Raw genomic sequence first — 23,555 nt, 5'->3', positions numbered from 1 at the left:
ATCTCCGGTTCCAAGCACACGGTAGCTTTGGGTAAATGTCAACTCTAGGTTTTGAGGAAAGTATTATTTCAACCTTTTCAGTTGTACATTACAAACACGACACCTGACTTCACGTTTAGTTTAAGGAAGAAATAATGACTTGTCTCTTCAACTTTGCTGGTTCATCTTATATGCAGGTACTGGTACGTTTGCACGCTGATTAATAGCATGCAGCTTTGAGCCATCTCTTTTTAGCAGTAAAACAAAAAAAGCTGATAATTATCATTAAATAACAAAAAAAAGTTGTGCAGTATTACATCGGCTTTTGTTTGAGATGAAAGGAAAAATTCTTACATTCGACTTAACATTGGACATTGGACATGAGATAAGATACATTGGACATTCCACAAACAATTAATCAGAAAGAATTAATCTAACAGCTGTCACAATATCCATTAATATCGTTATTGTGCTATAATAATCAACTATCATTGTTCTATGTTCATCTTATGGAGTATTAAAAAATATAAGGGCAATGCCCCTGAGCTCCCCTATTTTGGGGGACAAACCCCTGATGTTTTTTTAATGACGTAAACAAACGTTGGTACATCACGGCTGATGAAGGCTGTGATCAAGTTTCATCAAAACCGTGTGTAGTTTTGGAGAAGAGGACAAATACCTATTTTGAGGGGGGGAAGGGGTCAAACCACCCTCCCTAGACCTCCCTAATAAGCAGATTTTGATGCGGTCAATACACCTTCGGTTAGGCATCAGATATGAAGCTTGTTGCCAAGTCTAATCAAAATAGTGTGTTTGGTAAAAGCCATAATGAGTGAAGTGTTTACACACTCGCTCACTTACTCACTCGCTCACTGACTTATCGAAGCACACTGCTTGATCGCGAAAGCCCAGGTGAGCTAAAAACATAAGGAAAGCAGCTTTTTTCCATAAAGGACACAAAGTATATTATAATGCTGTCAAAAGGAAAAAAAATCGAAATTTGGTGGAGAGGTTGAGTGTGTGACGAGAACAAATCGAATTTGGTGAATATCCGAAAACGAGACTTTTAAAAATGTTTAAGCCATTCTTCACCATTGTGATCAATCAATTTGTCATTTATCATTCAATAATAGGGCTAAAACGATTAATAACATGATATTTGAAAAAGTTATGGATGACATACAGTGCATTCAGAAAGTATGCAGACCCCTACACTTTTTTCACATTTTGTTATGTTGCAGCCTTATGCTAAGCCTGGTGCTGGCTTAGCGGTTAGGGTGCTGGCTTGGGATTCCAGGATCCTGGGTTCGAATCTCAGTCAATCGCTGAATTAACACCAGGGGGGTTGACTCAGCCTGTCATCCTTCTGAGGTCGGCAAATTGAGTACTAGTTCACTCATAATTCCCTGTGTGTCGCAAGAGGTGAACAACAGGGTTGGTGGCAGGAAGGGCACCCGGCCATAAAACATTGCTTCAAAAAGGGGACCAAGGTGCCCGAAAAAGGACCAACCCCTGCTCTGTGGGGAAAAATGGCCTCTAAAGGTAGTTCACAGCCTTATGCTGAAATCGTTTAAATTCATTTTTTCCCTCATCCATCTACACTCAATACCTCATTATGACAAAGAGAAAACAGGATTTTAGAAAGTTTTGCAAATTTATTAAAAAATAAAAAAATGAAATATCACATTGACATACGTAAGTATTCATGCCCTTTGCTATGACACTTGAAATTTAGCTCAGGTGCCTCCCATTTCACTTGATCATCTTTGAGATGTTTCTGCACCTTGATTGGAATCCACCTGTGGTAAATTCAATTGATTGAACATGATTTGGAAAGGCACACACCTGTCTATATAAGGTCTCACAGCTGACAATGCATATCAGAGCAAAAACCAAGCCACTTGGTTTTTGTTGCATGTCTATCACTGCAACACCCCCACCGATCTGGGCTTCATGGCAGAGTGGCCAGACGGAGGCCAAACAGTTCAATATTGGTTTCATCAGACCACAGAATCTTGTTTCTCACAGTCTGAGAGTCCTTTAGGTGCTTTTTTGCAAACTCCAAGCGTGCTTTCATGTGTCTTTCACTGAGGCGAGGCTTCCGTCTGGAAACTCCTGACAAACAGTTGTTGTGCTAACGTTGCTTCCAGAGGCAGTTTGGAACTCGGTAGTGAGTGTTACAACCAAGGACAGACGATTTTTACATGCTATGCGCTTCAGCACTCGGCGGTCCCGTTCTGTGAGCTTGTGTGGCTTACCACTTCGTGGCTGAGCTGTTGCTGCTCCTAGACATTTCCACTTCACAATAACAGCACTTACAGTTGACCGGGGCAGCTCTAGCAGGGCAGAAATTTGACGAACTGACTTGTTGCAAAGGTGACATCCTATGTCAGTACCACATTGAAGGTCACTGAGCTCTGCGGTACGGCCCATTCTACTGCCAATGTTTCTCTTTGGAGATTGCATGGCTGTGTGCTTAATTATATATACCTGTCAACAATGGGTGTGGCTGAAACAGCCGAATCCACAAATTATATGGGGTGTCTGCATACTTTTGGTCATGTAGTGTACACACACATACACATATAGTACCAAGCGATTTTGGCCGAAACAACGCAGAAATCAAGAAAATGACCAAATACAAGGACCTCAAAAATGAGGTCAAGAGATCTTGGAAGCTGAAGAGCATCCAAATGGTACCAGTGATAAATTGGAGCAACAGGATTGATGAAGAAGAACCTCACCGAGTTTAAAAAATAACATCCCCGGGAATATTACCACAAATGAACTGCAACTGGAGGCAATTTGAGGTTCGGTAACGATCCTGAGACTAGCCCTTGGAACAAAACTCTGAAAAAGTTGAAAGGCGTGGTTGTTTACACATGGAGAAAGATGGGTTTTCGGGTGGAAATGCATTGCAATATTACCGAACTAGTGAATGTTTGCACATGCGGTAAATGGTGAAACTGTGAATGCCGAACCTGTGAATGTGTTTACATGTGGAGAGAGTGCAGCTTCATGCGGGTTTAAACTCAAAATCCTAACTGTATTGAGAAATTTATGAAACCTCCCACCCACCTTCGGGCTCCTGCTGGGACCCTAAAAGGTTCCACAGAATGTTTGGTGGAGCTAGCCCCAAAACTGAGGGAGTAGTTCGGGGATGGGCAGACAGACGGACAGACAGACAGACACTCCTGCTTTATTATATAGATGTGTATATACACATGCACACACAGAGGCCGATGCTTTGAGATTTGGTAGAGCTCCATCCCACCTTCTGAATCCCGCATATGGAGACACACACACACACACCACCCCCCCCCCCCCCCTACTAATAGAACTATTAATAAAACAAATCGTTTTTGTTTTTTTGTATTCAAGATCAAGGCTCGTGTAAGAGCTAACACATACACATAATAGATATAATATAATAATGCACATGTAATAACACCACACACATATAATACAATACACATATAATACACATATTATATAACACATATAATAGATACTCTCAAACAAATGGCACACCTCAACCTTCATGACCAACAGCAAATTTGTAAATTAAACAACACAACCCCCACACTCATCGACAACAACAAAATTTAAAAAACAGAAAAAAACACTGGGACAAAATCATCAGCAGTCTTGGCCATAAAGCAAACAGGAGAAAATTCTGGAATATTATTTCAAACATGTACAACTCAAGTAACAACCCATCCCGATCACACGAATCAGTAATCTGTCAAGACAACGCAATCCCAAACAAAAAGCAACAATCAGACAACCTCATCAACGACTACGCTTCAATCAGTCACAAACCCACCATTTCCAGAAACAGATCAATCACCAAAAGGCTAAAGGAATTGAAACTTGACATTGAAGCTCCATCACCTTTAACCTTTCAATCAGTAACAGATATGATGAAAACTTTTAAACAATTCTGCAGCACCAGACAATATCTCAAACATGCACTTGAAACACCTCGACTCTTCAGCCATTACTGCAATAACTCAAATATACAACAACAGTACTCATGTACACAATAAAATTCCCTCTATATGGGAAAAAAGCAATCATTATACCAATACTAAAACCGAGCAAACCTCCGAATATCCCAGCATCATATCGGCCCATTTCTCTTATGCACCCCAAGTAAAATACTGGAAAGGCTTATCCTATATATCTCAATTTATTTAGCCCATCCCCTACATAGTCGGAGATGAGGTGCTGCACCAATTGTGTGTGTGTGTGTGTGTGTGTGTGTGTGTGTGTGTGTGTGTGTGTGTGTGTGTGTGTGTGTGTGTGTGTGTATATATATATATATATATATATATATATATATATATATATATATATATATATATATATATATATGTATATATATATTGTTGTGGTTTTCGCCGCCCTTCCTGCCCTAACCAAGGGGAGATTAAGCCCCTTGTTCTTGTTGGATCGGCGCAACCGAGAGACTTGAAGCGCCCCTCCCGGGCAAACGCAAGGTAGGGTTTCGGGACAATTCTCACACGTACCTAAATACCTGCGCCGCCGTGGAAGCGGGGAATCAAGCCTCGCACGAGCCACGTGTAATTTGAGTACACCAAGCGGATTGCGTACCACGTGGTCCGTGCAGTTACCTTTGGTATTGGAACCCGATTAGAGCGGTTCTATTCGTACCACGCTTAGTCAATGATGGAAGGGACGAGACGGTCGAATGAAGGAAGAACACAGGTTTAATTATTATTATGTACAATGATTGGAAGAATCACAGAGACGCAGAGCAGTCTTATACTTAATTCCCAGACACGGGCCCGATCACACTCACAGGGGGAAATGAAGGTAGGATGATGTTCACGCGCTCTGAATGCACCAACTTGGTCGTCCAGGAACGGCCTCGCCCGGCGTGGCTCTCCCCAGTCACAGCACGTCCCGCGATGAAGGCAAGCAGGCGGTGGGAGGGATTCTTGTAGCGCGTCTCTCGAACAAAGGGCACAGCAGGCAGGCGGGAGGGAAATGCACGCGTCTCTCGCCAGGCTTGGCGGTTTTCCACAGCGCGTTTAATTACCAGCGCGCTATCACTCGCGTAACCCAATAGAGGCTCTGCCTCAAGCTCAACCGAGCGTTTAATTTGTAAGAGCGCTTATAGCTTGGTTCATGCGCGTCTTCTCTCAGAACTCCTAACTTGCACAACACTCACAGAACTTCGAACTTGTTCAAGCGCCTCCCTCCACAGAACTACTCAAGCTCAACACCCAGCGCATGCCCTTCTCACAACTTGCAAGTTCACCTTTCCACAGAACTCCGGTGGGGGCTTCGCGCAACGGGTTATATTGCCAACCCCCTTAGCCCTCTCGAATGTTCTAACCACGCCTTGTGACGCAGTGACGCAGCCACTCCCATTCGAGCCCTGATTAGCGGCTCGCGCTTACCGTCAGCTTCTCCTCCGCCCTCCTTCGGTCTTGCCTCGATTTGCCAGGCCTGCCTCGTGTTAATTTGCGCCAAAAGTCAAAAGCGGCATAAGGCGGCGTAAGGCGGCATAAGGCAATAAAGGCAATGAAAGGACCTAACTCTCATTATTCTACTCAACGCAAGACTAACACAGGAAAAGGACTATGCTTACATATACTAAGAAATAACTGAACTATCGCGAGGCTACATGTTGTAATGTGACTAACTATGAGGGGGAAAATTAACCTTTATTGTACAAACTCAAAACCACAACAATATATATATATTATATATACATATATATATATATATATATATATATATATATATATATATATATATATATATAAAATGAATGAATGAATATATATATATATATATTATATATTTCATTCATGAAATGGGTTTCCATGGCCGAGCAGCCGCAAACAAGCCTAAGATCACCATGAGCAATGCCAAGCGTCGGCTGGAGTGGTGTAAAGCTCGCCGCCATTGGATCTGGAGCAGTGGAAACACGTTGTCTGGAGTGATTAATCACGCTTCACCATCTGGCAGTCCAACGGACGTGTCTGAGTTTGGCGGATGCCAGGGGAATGCCACCTGCACGAATGCATAGTACCAACTCTAAAATTTGTTGGAGGAGGAATAATGGTCTGGGCTGTTTTTCATGGTTCGGGCTAGGCCCCTTAATACCAGTGAAGGGAAATATTAATGCTACAGTATGCAATGACATTCGAGACGATTGTGTGCTTCCAACTTTGTGGCAACAGTTTGGGGAAGGCCCTTTAATGTTTCAGCATGACAAATTTTTTTTTTTTTTTGCTTGTGTACAACATCGAGGCTCGTGTAAGAGCTAACATTAATCACAAAAAAAAAACTGACACAAAAAACATATGATCAAGGGAGGGGGAAACAAGATGGGGAGAGAGAAGGAAGCACACAAGTACAACAGCAGAGAACAGAAACATCGGGAGATCTGTGGGAGGGGGAGGGCTTGGGGGGAGGGAGGAGGCATGGAAAGGGGGTGGGGGGTGGGAGAGGTATAAAACACATGGATACTGCTAGGACTTCAAGGAAAGAAGTCGGTATTTCAAAAAAGTGGATCTGGGGTGAATTAACGGGGGTAGAAAAGATCAAGGTTTTGGATGGGGGAAGATAAGAGATGGCAGTGAACAACTGTTTTAAAAATCTGGAGGGAGGAGTAGGATTGAAGAGAGTGAGGGAGTTTGTTCCACAGGCGGGAGAAAAGAGGAATGAAAGAGTGAAGGCAGAGAGTCTTGATTTTGGCAGTTTCACCATAAGAGGGTTGCTGACAGATCTTGTGCGTCCTGTAGGAATATTTGATGGACAGAGCACAGACAGAGCTGGGGGAGCTAGGCTGGAGAGGAGTCGGTAGAAGACAGAAAGACCACAAACCTGCCTGCGGAAAGTGAGTGAAAAGGCCCTCAGAGTTAGCTACATCGTGGGAGATTCCAATGATTCTGAAAGCTTTGGTTTCAACAGCGTGAAGATGAGCTAGGTGTGAGGCAGGATCACCAGCCCAGAGGGGAGAACAGTATTCCATTGCGCTGCGGATGAAAGCCTTGTATGTGTTGAGGAGCTCAGGTGTGACAAGGAAGGACTTTGCATGACGGAGGATGCCCAGTCGGCGACTGGCGTTGGAGGCCAGCTTGGAAATGTGGTTTTCCCAGGAAATATCATGGCAGATAGTGAGACCCAAAAGCTTGAGTGAAAGAACCTCTTGGAGAGGATTGTTCAGAAAGTAGATGGGAGGGTTGTCCAGTCGGTCTTTTTGGAGAGACATAGTGAGAGTATGAGATTTGTCAGGATTGAAAGACATGTTCCACTTGTTTGACCAGTCTCTGATTTTGTCCAGGTCTGCAGAGAGTGAGGAGGCTGCAGACTGCCAATCTGAGGGATGAGGTATAGAGCGGCAGAGAGTGGAGTCATCAGCAAAGAGATAGAAAGGATTTTCAAGAGTCAGAGAGATCATTGATGAGGACCAGAAAAAGCACAGGGTCCAGAACACTGCCTTGGGGAACTCCAGCCTCAACAGGAAGGGGAGATGAGAGAAACCCATTCAGGGCCACACGTTGACTACGACCAGAGAGGAAGTCCGCAAGCCATGCGTGGAGATTTCCATGGATGCCATAGGAGGAGAGTTTTGTGAGCAGAGTGGGGTGCCAGACTGTATCGAAGGCATATGATATGTCAAGGGAGACAGCTCTAATTTCCTGTTTGACATTGAGGACCTCCATCCATTGTTGAGACAGCAGAAGCAGGATGTCCAGAGTTGAGTGACCTGGTCTGAAACCAAATTAATGATCAGAGATCAAGCCATTGGAGAAGAGGCAGGATTTGATATCATCCGAAGCAATGATGGATTCCATGACTTTGCTGATAATTGGGAGCAGGCTGATTGGTATGTAATTGCAAGGATCTGTTTTTGCACCTTTTTTGTGTAAAGCGGTAATGTTGGCTGATTTCCAAGCTGATGGCAGATGACCTTGAGCAAAAGAGAGGATGAAGAGAACAGAGAGAGGGTGTGAAAGAGCAGCAGAGCAGGATTTTAAGACCCATGGGCTGATGCCGTCTGGTCCAGTTGCAGAATCAGAGTCGAGGATTGACAGAAACTTCTCCACTTTGTCAGGAGGGAAGGACAGAGTCCAGGAGCAGCTGGGTACAACTGGGTACAGAGAGAGACGTGTTTGGGAAACAATATTTTGAGGCAAACACAGAGTTGAGGCATTCAGCTTTTTCGCGTGCGGATTCAGCTGTGTAGCCGTTTGAGGTAAGGGAGGTCATGGAGGGGGAACAAACACCAGAAACAGATTTGACCAGACACCACCATGATTTGGAAGAGGGAGTCAGGTTTGAGAGTTCAGTCTGGAGAGTAGAGAGATATTGTTTCCTGGCTCTCCTGAGGGTGGAAACACACTTGTTCCGGGCTTTGTGAGGAGAAATGAGATTTCCTTCCGTTGGATTTGCCTTCCAGGAGGCGAAGGCAAGTTGTTTCATGGCAACTGCCTCACCACAAGATTCCGTGTGCCATGGGCAGGAAGAAGGGTGTGACAAGTGAAGACGAGATGGGATAAATCTGTGCATGAGAGAGAGCAGTTTATTTTGGAAGAATTCCCAGGATGAGTTTATGTGTGTTGAATTCCCAGAATTCCCCCTTGCACAAAGCGAGGTTCATACAGAAATGGTTCGTCGAGATCGGTGTGGAAGAACTTGACTGGCCTTCACAGAGCCCTGACCTCAAGCCCATCGAACACCTTTGGGATGAATTGGAACGCCGACTGTGAGCCAGGTCTAATTGCCCAACATCAGTGCCCGACCTCACTTATGCTCTTGTGGCTGAATAGAAGCAAATCCCCGCAGCAATGTTACAATATCTCGTGGAAAGCCTTCCCAGAAGAGTGCTAGCTGTTTAGAGCAGCAAAAGGCGTGGGGGACCAACTCCATATTAATGCCCATGATTTTGGAATGAGATGTTTGATGTTTGGGTGTCCATATACTTTAGGTCATGTAGTGTGTGTGTGTGTGAGTGTGTTGTACATGCTGCCACCACTAGCCAATTGTATCAACAGGTAATGGTATGAACTTGACTCCGATCATACAGGAATATTTCTCGTTTTCTTATATTCTCGTGAGTCCGATTTTTATTCAGGAACACAACAATTGTGATTAACCATTGAAATTTCCACTCTTTTGTCTAAATGATGAAAATTATGTTTGAAAGATTATTTGAATTACAGATTTTGTGCTAGTAACGGCAGGATGAGCAGAACCAAGTCACTGAAGAACAACACCCAGCACATGCGCAAAAGGCTTGGTTTGGTGCTATGCTTTGAAAGTGCAATGCTTCATGTATTGAACAAACAATGGTTCAGCCAATTGTACCAGGCCTTTAGCCAGGTTTTGGCTTAACTGTTAGGGTGCTGGCTTGGGATCCTTGGATCCTGAGTTCGAATCCCGGTCGATCATTGAATTCATGCCAGGGGGATTGACTCAGCCTGTATTCCACACGAGGTCAGTAAATTGAGTACCAGCTTACTGGTAATTGGGGCACTGCATCAGTGGAACAAATGCACTTCCAGAAAAATTATGCAACCCGCAGCCTCAGACTGCATACGAAACAACAACAACGAGACCTTTTGCAGCATTCATCAAGCGGTTCAATTGGCATTATACTTAAGGAAGAGGTTCATGGAAAAGATGAATGACAATTATGGGTGGTAGGTCAAAAAAAACTGACAAAAAGAGAGGAATGGACAGACAAGTGAGAAAGAGGTCAAATAACATCAATGTGAGTGGAAGACCGACATTATACGAACCGACAATAACCTGCGGACCGACAACATACCAAATATATGCAACACATGTTGTCATTTGCTTCTGAATGACACAGGTGCTTTAGGATATTTTGAACAACATTTCAGGATTTTGTCAACACAGGCTTTCAATGTTATACTCATCAAATCACAAGTTATGTTCATCATTAAATACTGCAAAGGATTACATGAGAAATTAAACTGCTTTGAATACATCATAGATCTATCACAAGTTGGTAATTATAAAAACATGGGAAAGACACCAAAATTAACCTTTTTATAATGCAAACACAAACAAAAAGAAAAAGCTTGATTTTCACTCAAAACAATCAAAAGGAAAGTCAGAACAACCAGGTGAACTTATAATGGGATCTAGACCAGATGATTACCTTACATTGGTTGGGCAATGTTTTGCATTAAAGAAGATAAAGATGGTTTCATAAAGAAAGGTGGGGATGCATGCATCATCGCCTGCAGGTGGATATGCATCATCCTTGGTCCTTTGGTCATTGCAATGAACATTCTCTGTATAAGTTGCACGCTATACAATCAGCAAGAGAGTCTTGTGGTGCGAATGTTCAGGATACTGAACGGGAACCAGAATCAAGGCTACACGAAGTGGGTGGGAGCGGAGTGAATCTTGCATCTTGCCCACTTCACCCACATTAATCATGAAGGGTATGGCTGTGCATCTATAAATATGCATGCATAGATTGTTGTTGTGGTTGTTTGCAAGGAACGTGAAAATTGCCACCAAATGACCATGATTTGAATAAGAAATATTTTATATTTATTTTTGTGAGCAGTTCAAATCCCCTCTTCCTATTGGGATGGCTTACTTCCAGTGCAAGCTTATGCTGCTGGCATGTAATCGATTGAGCAGATAACTGGCTTCTCCCTGGCTGTTGCATTTATATTCCTCTTCACACAGTGCACTCTGCTATTACTGGTGCCTGGAGCTGGAAACCCAAACCGTCAGCACCCATGTGTCATCATAATGGGACACTAGGAACTTTTTTTTTCAGTAAATATTAATAGTTACAATTGAATGTGTGTCACATATATATATACAGTATATATATATATATATATATATATATATATATATATATATATATATATATATATATATATATATATATATATATATATATATATATATAATTATATATATATATATATATATATATATATATATATATATATATATATATATATATATATATACGTATATGACTTCCGCTTGCTTTGATCTCTCCACAGCATCGAAGTCCTTTCCAAGGGTGTGGTGCTGACCGGGCCGCCGTGGTGTTCGCATTACAGCCCGACCGAATATCGTCGCTTCGTGGCTGCTTTCTGCCACCGAAATCCAGCGCGGCTTGGGCGATTCTGCCCCTGTTTGGAGAACACCCAGCGAGGCCTTCATCGGGGCCGAGCGAGCAAGGCTTCCGCTGCCGAAATCCAGCGCGGCTTGGGCGATTTTGCCCCTGTTTGGAGAACACCCAGTGAGGCCTTCATCGGGGCCGAGCGAGCAAGGCTTCCGCTGCCGAAATCCAGCGCGGCTTGGGCGATTTTGCCCCTGTTTGGAGAACACCCAGCGAGGCCTTCGTCGGGGCGGAGCGAGCAAGGATTCCGCTGCCGAAATCCAGCGCGGCTTGGGCGATTTTGCCCCTGTTTGGAGAACACCCAGCGAGGCCTTCATCGGGGCCGAGCGAGCAAGGGCATGTCCGGACCTGGTTCGCGCCATTGACCGAGTGGTTTGCACCAACCGGAGCTGTTTTCGGATGACGTGCTGATGTCCTTGGACTTCGCGCCAGGCTCTGGGCCGACCGGGCTGACGTGGTGTGGTGCTGACCAGGCAGACGTGGTGTGGTGCTGACTGGGGCGACGTGGTGTGGTGCTGACTGGGCCGCCATGGTGTGGTGCTGACTGGGTTGACGTGGTGTGGTGCTGACCGGGCCGACGTGGTGTGGTGCTGACCAGGCCACCGTGGTGTGGTGCTGACCGGGCTGCCGTGGTGTGGTGCTGACCGGGCTGACGTGGTGTGGTGCTGACCGGGCCGACATGGTGTGGTGCTGACCAGGCCGATGTGGTGTGGTGCTGACCGGGCCGACGTGGTGTGGTGCTGACCGGGCTGACATGGTGTGGTGCTGACAGGGCCCCCGCAGCCATGATGCTGATGCTGCCCTCCCCCCCCCCCCCCCACCCCCCAGAATTTCCATGTTTTAAATGTTTCCCAGTGTATACCCTGGATTAGAATAGGTACACCGTATCCCTGCATGTCGTAAGAGACGACTAGGAGGGTTGGCATCAGGAAGGGCATCCGGCCATAAAAACATTGCCTCAAAAAGAGAACCATGACAATTACAACTACATATGGGCAGGGTACAGCCCGAAGTGGAGATCGGTTTCTGAGGTTTTGGACATGGAATGTAGGGACAATGACAGGGAGATCAGGAGAAGTGGTGGAAGTATTGGTCAGAAGAAGAGTGGACATATGTTGTGTGCAAGAGACGAGATGGAAGGGAAGTGCCGTCCATGGTGGCATCATACCCTTCCTCCCGTCATACCCTTCCGTCATACCCTTCTGTCATACCCTTCCGTCAGTCATACCCTTCCTCCCGTCCATGGTACATGGAATCTTGTGTTGAGGCTATTGCCCAGAAACAACTTGCTTCCGTCTCCTGGAAAGCAAATCCAACGGAAGGAAATCTCATTTCCTTTCACAAAGCCCGAAACAAATGTGTGTCCACCCTCAGTAGAGCGAGGAAACAATATCTCTCCGTTCTCAGGACCGAACTCTCTTATCTGACTCCCTCTTCCAAATCCTGGTGGTGTCTGGTCAAATCTGTTTCTGGTGTTTGTTCCCCCTCCATCCCCTCCCTCACCTCAAACGGCCACACGGCTGACTCCGCACGTGAAAAAGCTGAATGCCTCAACTCTGTGTTTGCCTCTAAATCTTGTGTCCCAAACCCATCCCTCTCTGTACCCACCGTACCCAGTCGTACCCAGCTGCTACTGGACTCTGTGTCCTTTCCTCCTGACAAGATGGAAAAGTTTCTGTCAACTCTCGACTCTGATTCTGCAACTGGACCTGATGGCATCAGCCCACGGGTCCTAAAATCCTGTTCTTCCGCTCTTTCACTCCCTCTCTTTGTTCTCTTCACCCTCTCTTTTGCTCAAGGTCATCCGCCATCTGTTTGGAAATCTGCCAACATCACCGCTTTGCACAAAAAAGGTGCAAAAACAGATCCCAGCAACTACAGACCAATCAGCCTTCTCCCAATTATCAGCAAAGTCATGGAATCCATCATTGCTTCAGATATGAAATCTTTCCTCTTCTCCAATGGCTTGATCTCTGATCAACAATTTGGTTTCAGACCTGGTCACTCTACTCTGGACATGCTGCTTCTGCTTTCTCAACAATGGATGGAGGTCCTCAATGCCAAACAGGAAATTAGAGCCGTCTCCCTTGACATATCACATGCCTTCGATACGGTCTGGCACCCCGCTCTGCTCACCAAACTCTCCTCTTTTGGTGTCCATGGATATCTCCATGCATGGCTGGCGGACTTCCTCTCTAGTCGTAGTCAACGTGTGGCCCTGAATGGGTTTCTCTCATCTCCTCTTCCTGTTCAGGCTGGAGTTCCCCAAGGCAGTGTTCTGGGCCCTGTGCTTTTTCTGGTCTTCATCAATGATCTCTCTGACTCTCTTGAAAATCCTCTCTATCTCTTTGCTGATGACTCTACTCTCTGTCGCTCCATTCTTCATCCCTCACATCGGCAGTCTGCAGCCTCCTCACTCTCTGCAGACCTGGACAAAATCACAGACTGGGCAAACAAGTGGAACATGTCTTTCAATCCTGACAAATCTCACACTCTTACGATGTCTCTCCGAAAAGACCGACCGGACAACCCTCCCATCCATTTTCTCAACAATCCTCTCCAAGAAGTTCTGTCACTCAATCGCTTGGGTCTCACAATCTGCCATGATCTTTCCTGAGGAAAACACATTTCCAAGCTGGCCTCCAAAGCCAGTCGCCGACTGGGCAATCTCCGTCATGCGAAGTCCTTCCTTGGCACACCTGAGCTCCTCACCACATACAAGGCTTTCATCTGCAGCTCAATGGAATACTGCTCTCCCCTCTGGGCTGGTGCTCCTGCCTCACACCTAGCTCGGCTTCACGCTGTTGAAACCAAAGCTTTCAGAATCATTGGAATCTCCCGCGATGAAGCTAACTCTGAGGGCCTTTCACTCACCGCAGGCAGGTTGGTGGTCTTTCTGTCTTCTACCAACTCCTCTCTGGCCTAGCCCCCCAGCCCTGTCTGTGCTCTGTCCCCCAAATACTCCTACAGGTCGCACAAGATCTGCCTGCAACCCTCTTTTGGTGAAACTGCCAAAATCAAGACTCTCTGCTCACCTTCACTCTTTCATTCCTCTTTTCTCCCACCTCTGGAACAAACTCCCTCACTCTCTTCAATCCCACTCATCCCTCCAGGTCTTTAAAACAGCTGTTCACCACCATCTCTTATGTTCACCAAACAGCTGTTCAAACCCATCCAAAACCTTGATCTTTTCTACCCCTGTTAATTCACCCCAGATCCACTTTTTTGAAATACCGACTTCTTTCCTGGAAGTCCTAGCTGTATCCATGTGTTTTATACCTCTCCCACCCCCTCACCTCCCTTTCCATGCCTCCTCCCCCACAATCCCTCTTCCTCCCACAGATCTCCAGATATCCCTGCTCTCAAATGTTGTACTTGTGTGCTTCACCCTCTCTCCCCATCTTGTCTACCACTCCCTTTATTTCGTCGTATGTGTCCGTTTGTTTTTTTTTGTCATTAATGTTAGCTCTTACACAAGCCTCGATCTTGTATACAAAAAAAATATAGAAAAAAAAATACAAGAAAAACAAACCTTTTGGTTATTCATATTATTCCGGCAGTTGAGGGGTGTGTAGCATTGGGATTCTCTCGCGTGTACTATATGTAAATGTAATTACAGCTGTGGAGGGACTCGGGGAAGAGTTTGAAACAGTAAAGGGCTTATCATGTGTAGCCTTTCATGGTTGCATTTATGCAGCTTTCTCCGGCTGAAAGAGCATGGGAGGAGTCGATTTATTTATTTAATCTTAGCAACCTGGGATAACTGATGAGGTGAGAGCTGATTCGTTATTCCACTCGTTATTTGGTTATTCTATCACATGTCAGATGTGGGGGGTCTGTGTTTTTCACATGTACAGTCACGTGAAAAAGTAAGTTCAACCCATGTAAAGTTTTGACTTTTTCAACATATTTCAACATACAGCTATTTGATCTTCATTTCAACAATATTGATAGATAAAGGTGATATATTATCACAAATATCATGAAACATTTACATTTTGTAATCCATTGTATAATTTAAATAAACATAAATGCAAATTTCACATGTGGAAAAAGTAAGTAGACCCTTGGCTCTAATAGGTGGTATTGCCCCCTTTGGCAGAAACAACCTCAAGTAGGCGTTTCTTATAACTGTCTACCAGTCTCTGACATCGACTGGGATAAATTTTTGCCCACTCCTCCATGCAGAATTATTTTAGCTGTGCAATGTTTGAGGGGTTTCTTGCATGCACAGCTCGTTTCAAATCCACCCCACAACATCTCGATGGGATTTAGATCCGGGGCTGTGACTTGGCCATTCCAGAACCCTCCATTTCTTTCTTTTCAGCCATTCCTTGGTGGATGTACTGGTATGTTTAGGGTCATTGTCATGTTGCAAGGTCCACCTTCGGTTGAGCTTCAACTTCCTGACAGATGGCCTCACATTATCCTCAAGCACCCTCTGGTACAATGAAGAATTCATAGTGGATTATATGAAGGTGAGCTACCCAGGCCCTGATGCAGCAAAGCTGCCCCAAACCATAATATTTCCACCACCATGCTTTACAGTTGGTATCAGGTTCATGTGGTCAAATGCTGTCTTTGGTTTTCACCAAACACGTCTTCTGGTACTGTGGCCAAATAGCTCTACCTTTGGCTCATCTGTCCAGAGCACATTGTTCCAGAAGTGCTGTTCTTTGCCTTGGTGTTCATTGGCAAACTTTAGTCTTGCCCTGATGTTCTTTCTGGACAGCAAAGGTTTCCTCCTGGCACACCTCCCATGTAGATCAAATTTGTGCAGCCTCTTTCTAATGGTAGACTCGTGCACTTTGACATCAACAGTGGCAAGAGCTACCTGTAGGTCCCGTGATGACATTCTGGGGTTCTTCGAGACTTCTTTCAGCATCTTGCGATCTGCTCTCGGGCTGAACTTGCTGGTGCGGCCTGGCCTGAACAAGTTGGCAGTTGTTTGGAATCTTCTCCACTTGTAGATGATCTTCCGGACAGTCGAATGATTGATTTCAAATTGTTTGGAGATCTTTTTAAATCCCTTCCCAGACTCGTAGGCATATATAACCTTCTTTCTGAAGGCCTCAGAGAGCTCTTTTGATCTAGGCATGGTGACGCCGCACATTTCAATAACACAGAGCAAACCAAACTAAATGTCTGAGGTTTAAATAAGACAGGTTCCTCCAAGATCCTCTCTAACGATGTTCTAATCATTTGCACCTGAGCTGGTGCACCTGATTCTAATTTTAGGTATTTGAAGTAGTGATAAATGTAGGGCTGTACTTACTTTTTCCACATGCGAAATTTACATTTATGTTTATTTAAATTTTACAATACACTACAAAATGTAAATGTTTCATGATACTTGTTATATTATATTGTGGCGGACACAAAAGCCCACTGGCGTGGTGACATCATTCCGCGCACCAAGTGGGCGGTGGCCACGCCCGAGGGGTAGGCGTGGCCTCATGATATACACCGGGCGCGCAGCCCGGAGCGCGCCAGTGTTACAGTGAGCTCCTGAAATAAAGACGCTTATAAGTTACCGCTTGTCCGCTTCCTCCTTGCTCGCAAGCAGCGCGCGTAACGCCGCGCTTTACTGGTGACACCCTCGACGTTGGATCTGCCGGAGCGATCCTTCCACACGCGACGCCATTGCCATGGCCAACTTCATCAAACTTCCCGAATTTTGGGAGGCTCAGGCCGAAGTCTGGTTCGTCCAGGCCGAAGCCCAATTTCAGCTTCGGCGCCTCACCGGCGATGACACGCGCTATTGCCACGTCGTCGCCTCCCTCGGGCCCGGCACGGCCGCTCGAGTTGTGTCCGTCCTTCGCCACCCACCGGACGGCCACAAGTACGAGGCACTCAAGCGGCTACTCCTACCCACGTTCGGCCTCACGGACGACGCACGGGCCGACCGCCTCCTGGATCTCCCCGAGCTTGGTGACACGCGCTCGTCGGTCCGAATGGACCATATGCTGTCACTGTTGGGCGACGAAGCCCCCGGTTCTCTATTCCGGGCGCTTTTCCGTCGCCAACTTCCAGCGCAGGTTCGCCTCGCGTTGGCCGGGACCGGGCAAACGGAACCCCGAGCATTGGCGGCCGAGGCGGACAAGTACTTCGCCGCTTCGGACACGCGGGCGAGAGTCGGCGTGGCCGTCACGGCCCTCGTGGCTGATGCTGCTAATGCTGCTGATGCTGCTGATCCACAGCATCAGCTTATACAGCATACGCAGCATGCTGATACGCACCTCGTGACCGCCGCCACGCCCCGCCCACCGCCGCGGCGAAAACCGCCACCGTGGGGAAACCCGCCAACTCCACCGGCCTGGTGGAGCCAGCCGTGCTCCTCCAGCTCCACCACCTGGTGCTGGTTCCACGCCAAGTTCGGCCACGAAGCTCGGCAGTGTCATCCGCCATGCTCCTTCAACAGGTCGGGAAACGCCCGGGCCGGCGCTCAATAGTGGCGATGAGCGCCGGCCGTTCGAGCAGCCTGCTGTTCATAACGGACACCTTCTCCGGGCGCCGTTACCTGTGCGACACGGGAGCGCAGGTGAGTGTCGTTCCCACCGGCACGTCAGACAAGCACGCCGCGGGTGGGGGCCCCGCGCTGCTTGCCGCGAACGGGACGCCCATCCGTACGTACGGAAAACGCTGCCTCTCTCTGCGGTTCGGAGGGCAGGTTTTCCGATGGACGTTCGTCACCGCCGACGTGCCCATGGCACTGCTTGGCGCGGACTTCCTGTGCGCTAATGGGCTCCTGGTCGACGTCAAGCGCAGACGTCTTGTCCAGGCCGAGACGTTCAGCTCGCTCGCTTGTGCGTTGCCCAGCTCGGCGAGCAGCTCAACGAGCGGCTTGCCAAGCGACTTGCCGAACGGTTCGGTTCCGGCCACGTTGGTCTGTACGCTTCCGGCAGCGGACGCATTCACCCGCCTCCTCGCCGGCTTCCCGGCCCTCACACGGCCCACCTTCTCGGCGGGGGCCGTCAAGCACGGGGTGGCCCATCACATCCCCACCGTCGGGCCACCGGTCTACGCCCGGGCACGCCGCCTCGAGCCGACGAAGCTGGCGGTGGCAAAAGCGGCGTTCGCTACCCTGGAGCGACTCGGCATAGTTCGGCGCTCAAAGAGCGCTTGGGTGTCGCCGCTGCACATCGTACCGAAGCCCGGCGGGGGATGGCGACCGTGCGGGGACTATCGCCGTCTCAATGACGCCACGACTCCCGACCGCTACCCCGTCCCCCACATTCAGGACTTTTCCGCCCGTTTGGCGGGCATGTACTTCTTCTCGAAGGTGGACCTCATACGCGGCTACCATCAGGTCCCCGTCAGGCCGGAGGACGTCACGAAGACGGCGGTCATCACGCCATTCGGACTCTTCGAGTTCCTGCGCATGCCCTTCGGTCTGAAGAATGCGGCTCAGGCGTTCCAGCGACTGATGGACAGCGTCCTGCGCGACTTGGATTTTGTCTACGTCTACCTGGACGATATCCTCGTCGCCAGCGCGTCCCGCGAAAAGCACCTACGCCACCTCCGCACGCTCTTCGAACGCCTGGGCCAGCATGGCCTGATTGTGAACCCCGCAAAGTGCCGGTTCGGCGCCGTCATAATCGATTTTCTGGGGCACCGTGTCACCAGGCACGGAGCCGTCCCCCTGCCGGCCAAGGTGGAGGCGGTGAAGGGGTTTCCGCGCCCCCGCACGATCAGAGGGCTGCAGGAGTTCCTGGGCATGGTGAACTTTTACCATCGCTTCCTGCCCCGTATCGCCCAGCTCCTGCGCCCCCTGCACGAAGCTCTCCGAGGTAAGCCAGGCAAAGGCGACGTTACCTGGACCGAGCAGATGGACACGGCGTTCACGGGCGCGAAGCTCGCCTTGGCTAACGCCACCATGCTCGCGCACCCGGCGCCCGATGCACCGATCGCCCTCACCACCGATGCCTCGGACTACGCGGTGGGCGCGTTGCACGAGCAATGGGTGCGTGGAGCTTGGCAACCGCTGGCGTTCTTTAGCCGGCAGCTTTGCCCGCCCGAACGCCGTTACAGTACCTTCGACCGCGAGTTGCTCGGGCTTCACTTGGCGGTCAGGCACTTCCGCCATCTGCTCGAGGGCCGTGCGTTCACTGCCTTCGTCGACCACAAGCCGCTGATCTTCGCGATGGGCAAGGTCACCGAGCCGTGGTCGGCCCGGCAGCAGCGTCACCTCTCGGCCTTGTCCGAGTACACGACGGACATCCAGCACGTCGCGGGGAAGGACAACCCGGTGGCGGATTGCCTTTCCCGGGCCGTCGCCCACGCAGTCCACCTCGGCATCGACTATGCCCGGATGGCAGCGGACCAGGCCGCTGACCCCGACGTCCAGGCCTTGCGGACCGCCGTCACGGGCCTCCGCGTCACCGAGGTGCCGTTCGACGGCGCGGGCGCGGCCCTCTTGTGCGACGTCTCCCTCGGGCGTCCTCGCCCCATCGTGCCCGCGGGCTGGCAGCGCCAGGTGTTTGACGCCATCCACGGCCTGTCCCACCCAGGCACGAGGGCCTCCCAAAGGCTGATCGCCGACAAGTTCGTCTGGCATGGCCTCCGGAAGGCCGTCCGCAGCTGGGCCAGGACGTGCCTCGCGTGCCAGCGCGCCAAGGTGCACCGGCACACCCATGCCCCGTTGAATCCCGTTCACGGTGCCGGAACGCCGGTTTGACCACGTCCACGTGGACCTGGTGGGACCTCTGCCCCCCTCGCGGGGTTTCACCTACGTCCTCACCATGGTGGACCGCACCACCCGGTGGCCGGAGGCCGTGCCCTTGGCGTCGACAACAGCGGCCGATGTCGCGCAGGCTTTCATCGCCACCTGGGTCGCCCGGTTCGGCGCCCCCTCAGACATCTCGTCCGACCGCGGCCCCCAGTTCACCTCGGAGCTCTGGGGGGCGGTCGCGCAGGGGCTCAGGATCCGGCTGCACCGAACCACGGCCTACCACCCCCAGGCTAACGGCCTGTGTGAGCGATTTCACCGCTCATTGAAGGCCGCGCTCTGGGCCACCCTCCGCGACGGCGGCTGGGTGGACAGGCTCTCCTGGGTCCTGCTGGGCCTCCGGACGGCGCCCAAGGAGGACCTGCGCGCATCCGCGGCGGAGTTGGTCTTCGGGCAACCGCTGCGGGTGCCGGGCGAGTTCCTCCCCGACTCCACGGCACCATGGTCCACGGCACAGCAGCGCTCCGCTCTGCAAGAGACCGCCCAGAGGTTCGTCCCGGTGCCAACGGCATGCCACGGGCACCCACCGACGCAAGTCGCCCCGGAGCTTCGCACGGCGGAGTACGTCTTCGTCCACCACGATGCCCACCGGACACCACTGCGGCCCCCGTACGAAGGGCCTTTCCGCGTGCTGGAGACCGGGGCGAAGCACTTCACCCTGGACATCGGCGGTACTCCTGACCGCGTTTCGGTGGACCGCCTCAAGCCGGCCCACCTCGACGTGGACCATCCACCGCCAGTGGCCCGACCCCCACGCCGGGGCCGCCCCCCTGCGGGCGGACCCCCGGCACCACCCAGCCCCGCCGCCACGCCGCCCCCCGGTCCTGCACCCATCCCAGGGGCATCCCACCTGGCATCCCTGCACCCCGGACGCCGCCGATCGCCAGGGGGCGCTTCGGCCGGGTCATTCGTCTGCCCCGCAAACTGGCCCTCCAGGTGCGCGGGAATTCTGGGGGGGCGCGTGTGGCGGACACAAAAGCCCACTGGCGTGGTGACATCATTCCGCGCACCAAGTGGGCGGTGGCCACGCCCGAGGGGTAGGCGTGGCCTCATGATATACACCGGGCGCGCAGCCCGGAGCGCGCCAGTGTTACAGTGAGCTCCTGAAATAACGACGCTTATAAGTTACCGCTTGTCCGCTTCCTCCTTGCTCGCAAGCAGCGCGCGTAACGCCGCGCTTTAATATCACTTTTATCTATCAATATTGTTGAAATGAAGATCAAATAGCTGTATGTTGAAATATGTTGAAAAAGTCAAAACTTTACATGGGGTGTACTTACTTTTTCACGTGACTGTATATATGTTCAATACAGACTGGACCCTCCCCCCACAAAGAGTTGTGCTGGCAAATTTATGTCGTCTTTCAAAATGCTAAATCATACCTCTTCACTGGAATGGTGATCATGATTCCTTTGTGCCACACCGTCATTTGCTGCAAGAGTTCGAACCAATATTGGATGCCTGCCACATCCACCGTACAACTAAAAAGCTTGAAGTAGCTTTATTAACAACTAGCAGAAGTACCCGGCATTGCCGGGCGGGGGAGGGGAGGGGAACGGGGGGGGGAGCGAGCCCCTTGGCAAAGCGAGCGATTTTTTTTTTCATAGCGTCATAGCGTCATAGCGTTCATAGCGTCATAGCGTTTCATAGCGTCATAGCGATTTTTTTTTTCATAGCGTCATAGCATTCATAGCGTCATATCGTTCATAGCGTCATAGCGTTTCATAGCGATTTTTTTTTCCATAGCGTCATAGCGTTTCATAGCGATTTTTTTTGTCATAGTGTTCATAGCGTCATATCGTTCATAGCGTCATAGCATTCATAGCGTCATCACGTGATCACGTGATCGCTCTGAGCGAATCAGCGCCCACCTGCTTTGATTCCGTTGATTCCGTGCGCTGAAATGCGCTGAGGTAAATATGAATAAAAAATATGGATCGTCAAATATTTTGAGTTCGGCCATGTTCGTCCCAGGCTCAATGGCCATGTCTATGCCAAATATCAAGCACGTAAGCCTCTCCGTTTAGGAGTCTATCGGTAACATTACACACACACACACACACACACACACACACACACACACACACAAACTGTGTTTTATATATACTAGGGCATGCCCGTACTATATATATATCTAAAATTATATCCCCCCCCCTCTATTTACATGGAATGGTTTGGTCCATTCGCAAAGCCAAAGGCAAAGCGAACGGCTTGCGAGTACGGTGACAATCCCCCCCCTCTATTTACATCAAATGGTTTGGTCCATTCGCAACGACCACAGAACCCCCCCCCCCCCCCCCCTCTATTTACATGAAATGGTTTGGTCCATTCGCAACGCCAAAGCGAACGGCGAATGGCTAAATCGCCATAGCTCGGTAACTACTTGTCCGATTAATTTCAAACCTTGAAAAGGCACATCCTCGGGTCCCCAGCAATATACCTGGCAAGTTTAAAGTATATCGGACCCGTGGTTGTCGAGAAACAGCGGTCACAGACAAACATACAAACATACAAACAAACATACACACAGAGATTAGTGGAATTATAGATAGATAGATAATATCTTATTTCCTGGCTACAAAAGTGTTCTATAGCTGTGTGATTGATTCATAAATAGATGTATCACAATCCTCTACTTGTCTGCCCCGACTGATTGTATAAAATACATATGAGCAATATTTCCTTTTTTTAAATTGAAAGATACAAACAAAAACAAAAATTGGTAAATTTAAGTCTTCATAAAATTTTCAGTCTTCAGAAAACAAATCCAGAACACTGGAAGTGTACACTGCTGTAAAAGTTCCTAAATTATACACAAAAACCCAGTTGCACAAATGAGAAACATCAAAATACTTCCAGAAACGGGGTTGAATGTCATTGCTAATGGTTAATTGGTGACTACCGGTACTGAAAACGTCTATGCAGTGGGCAACCCGTAGACTGAGCTCTTCGTTTCACTCAGTCTATGCCTTTCATTTTCCATCAGTGGCCTCAAGGGTCAGGAATGAAATCTTGAGGTTCCCTCCCGCAGGATCCTGGAGAGGCTGTTCCCATCGGCGGTCGTTGCTTAACGATACGACAGCCCCGTTTGCATCATCACCAACCCGTACCACGCTTTGCCGAACCCCTACCTACAGGCCCATCAGCCTTCTGCCAGGAGGTAAACGCAGCTGACAGGTGGCCGCTTAACATCCAGGCACTAGCTGTTTGGGGGGAGGTCGTTATATCAGCAAAGTCCTGAGGCAAGGGAACCAAATGGCTTTCAGCATATGCTACAAATACAAATCTTTCAGAAATACTCAAACATTCTGGCCTTAACATCAGGACACACAAAATGTATGTTTTGTTTAACCTGCAATAAATTATCAGGATATTTTGACAAATTGACAAAATGCTTCAATGTATCTTCCAGGTTTGTGGTAAAAACAGATCATTGAAATGATATTCCATAATTACCAATCGGCCAATAAACAGATGCTTTTCTTTATTCATATAGTACCCACAAAAATACTTTGTCAATTTTTTCAATCACATTTGTTGGGATTATCAACGGATCAACCTGAACTCACAGGCCCTTGAGCATCTTTTGTGTTCTTTGGAAAATCATGAAAAAAATCAGAAAATCATCTTTGGAAAATCAGGAAATGAAGAACAATAATAATCATTCCACTGGTGGAATGT

The 23,555-nt window shown here is 48.8% G+C and overlaps 1 protein-coding gene across 1 annotated transcript in view; it reads right to left on the bottom strand.

Moving 5' to 3' along the window:
- The window catches only part of LOC144890823 (uncharacterized), a 131,024-nt gene that overhangs the window by 38,414 nt on the left and 69,055 nt on the right, over window positions 1-23,555 (bottom strand). The gene's annotated exons all lie outside the window — the stretch shown is intronic.

Source organism: Myxine glutinosa, chromosome 2 (genome assembly GCF_964187855.1).
Source record: "Myxine glutinosa chromosome 2, kmMyxGlut1.1, whole genome shotgun sequence".
NCBI lineage: Eukaryota > Metazoa > Chordata > Myxini > Myxiniformes > Myxinidae > Myxine > Myxine glutinosa.
The sequence above is the reverse complement of the archived record's forward strand: the minus strand, read 5'-3'. Positions and strand labels throughout refer to the sequence as shown.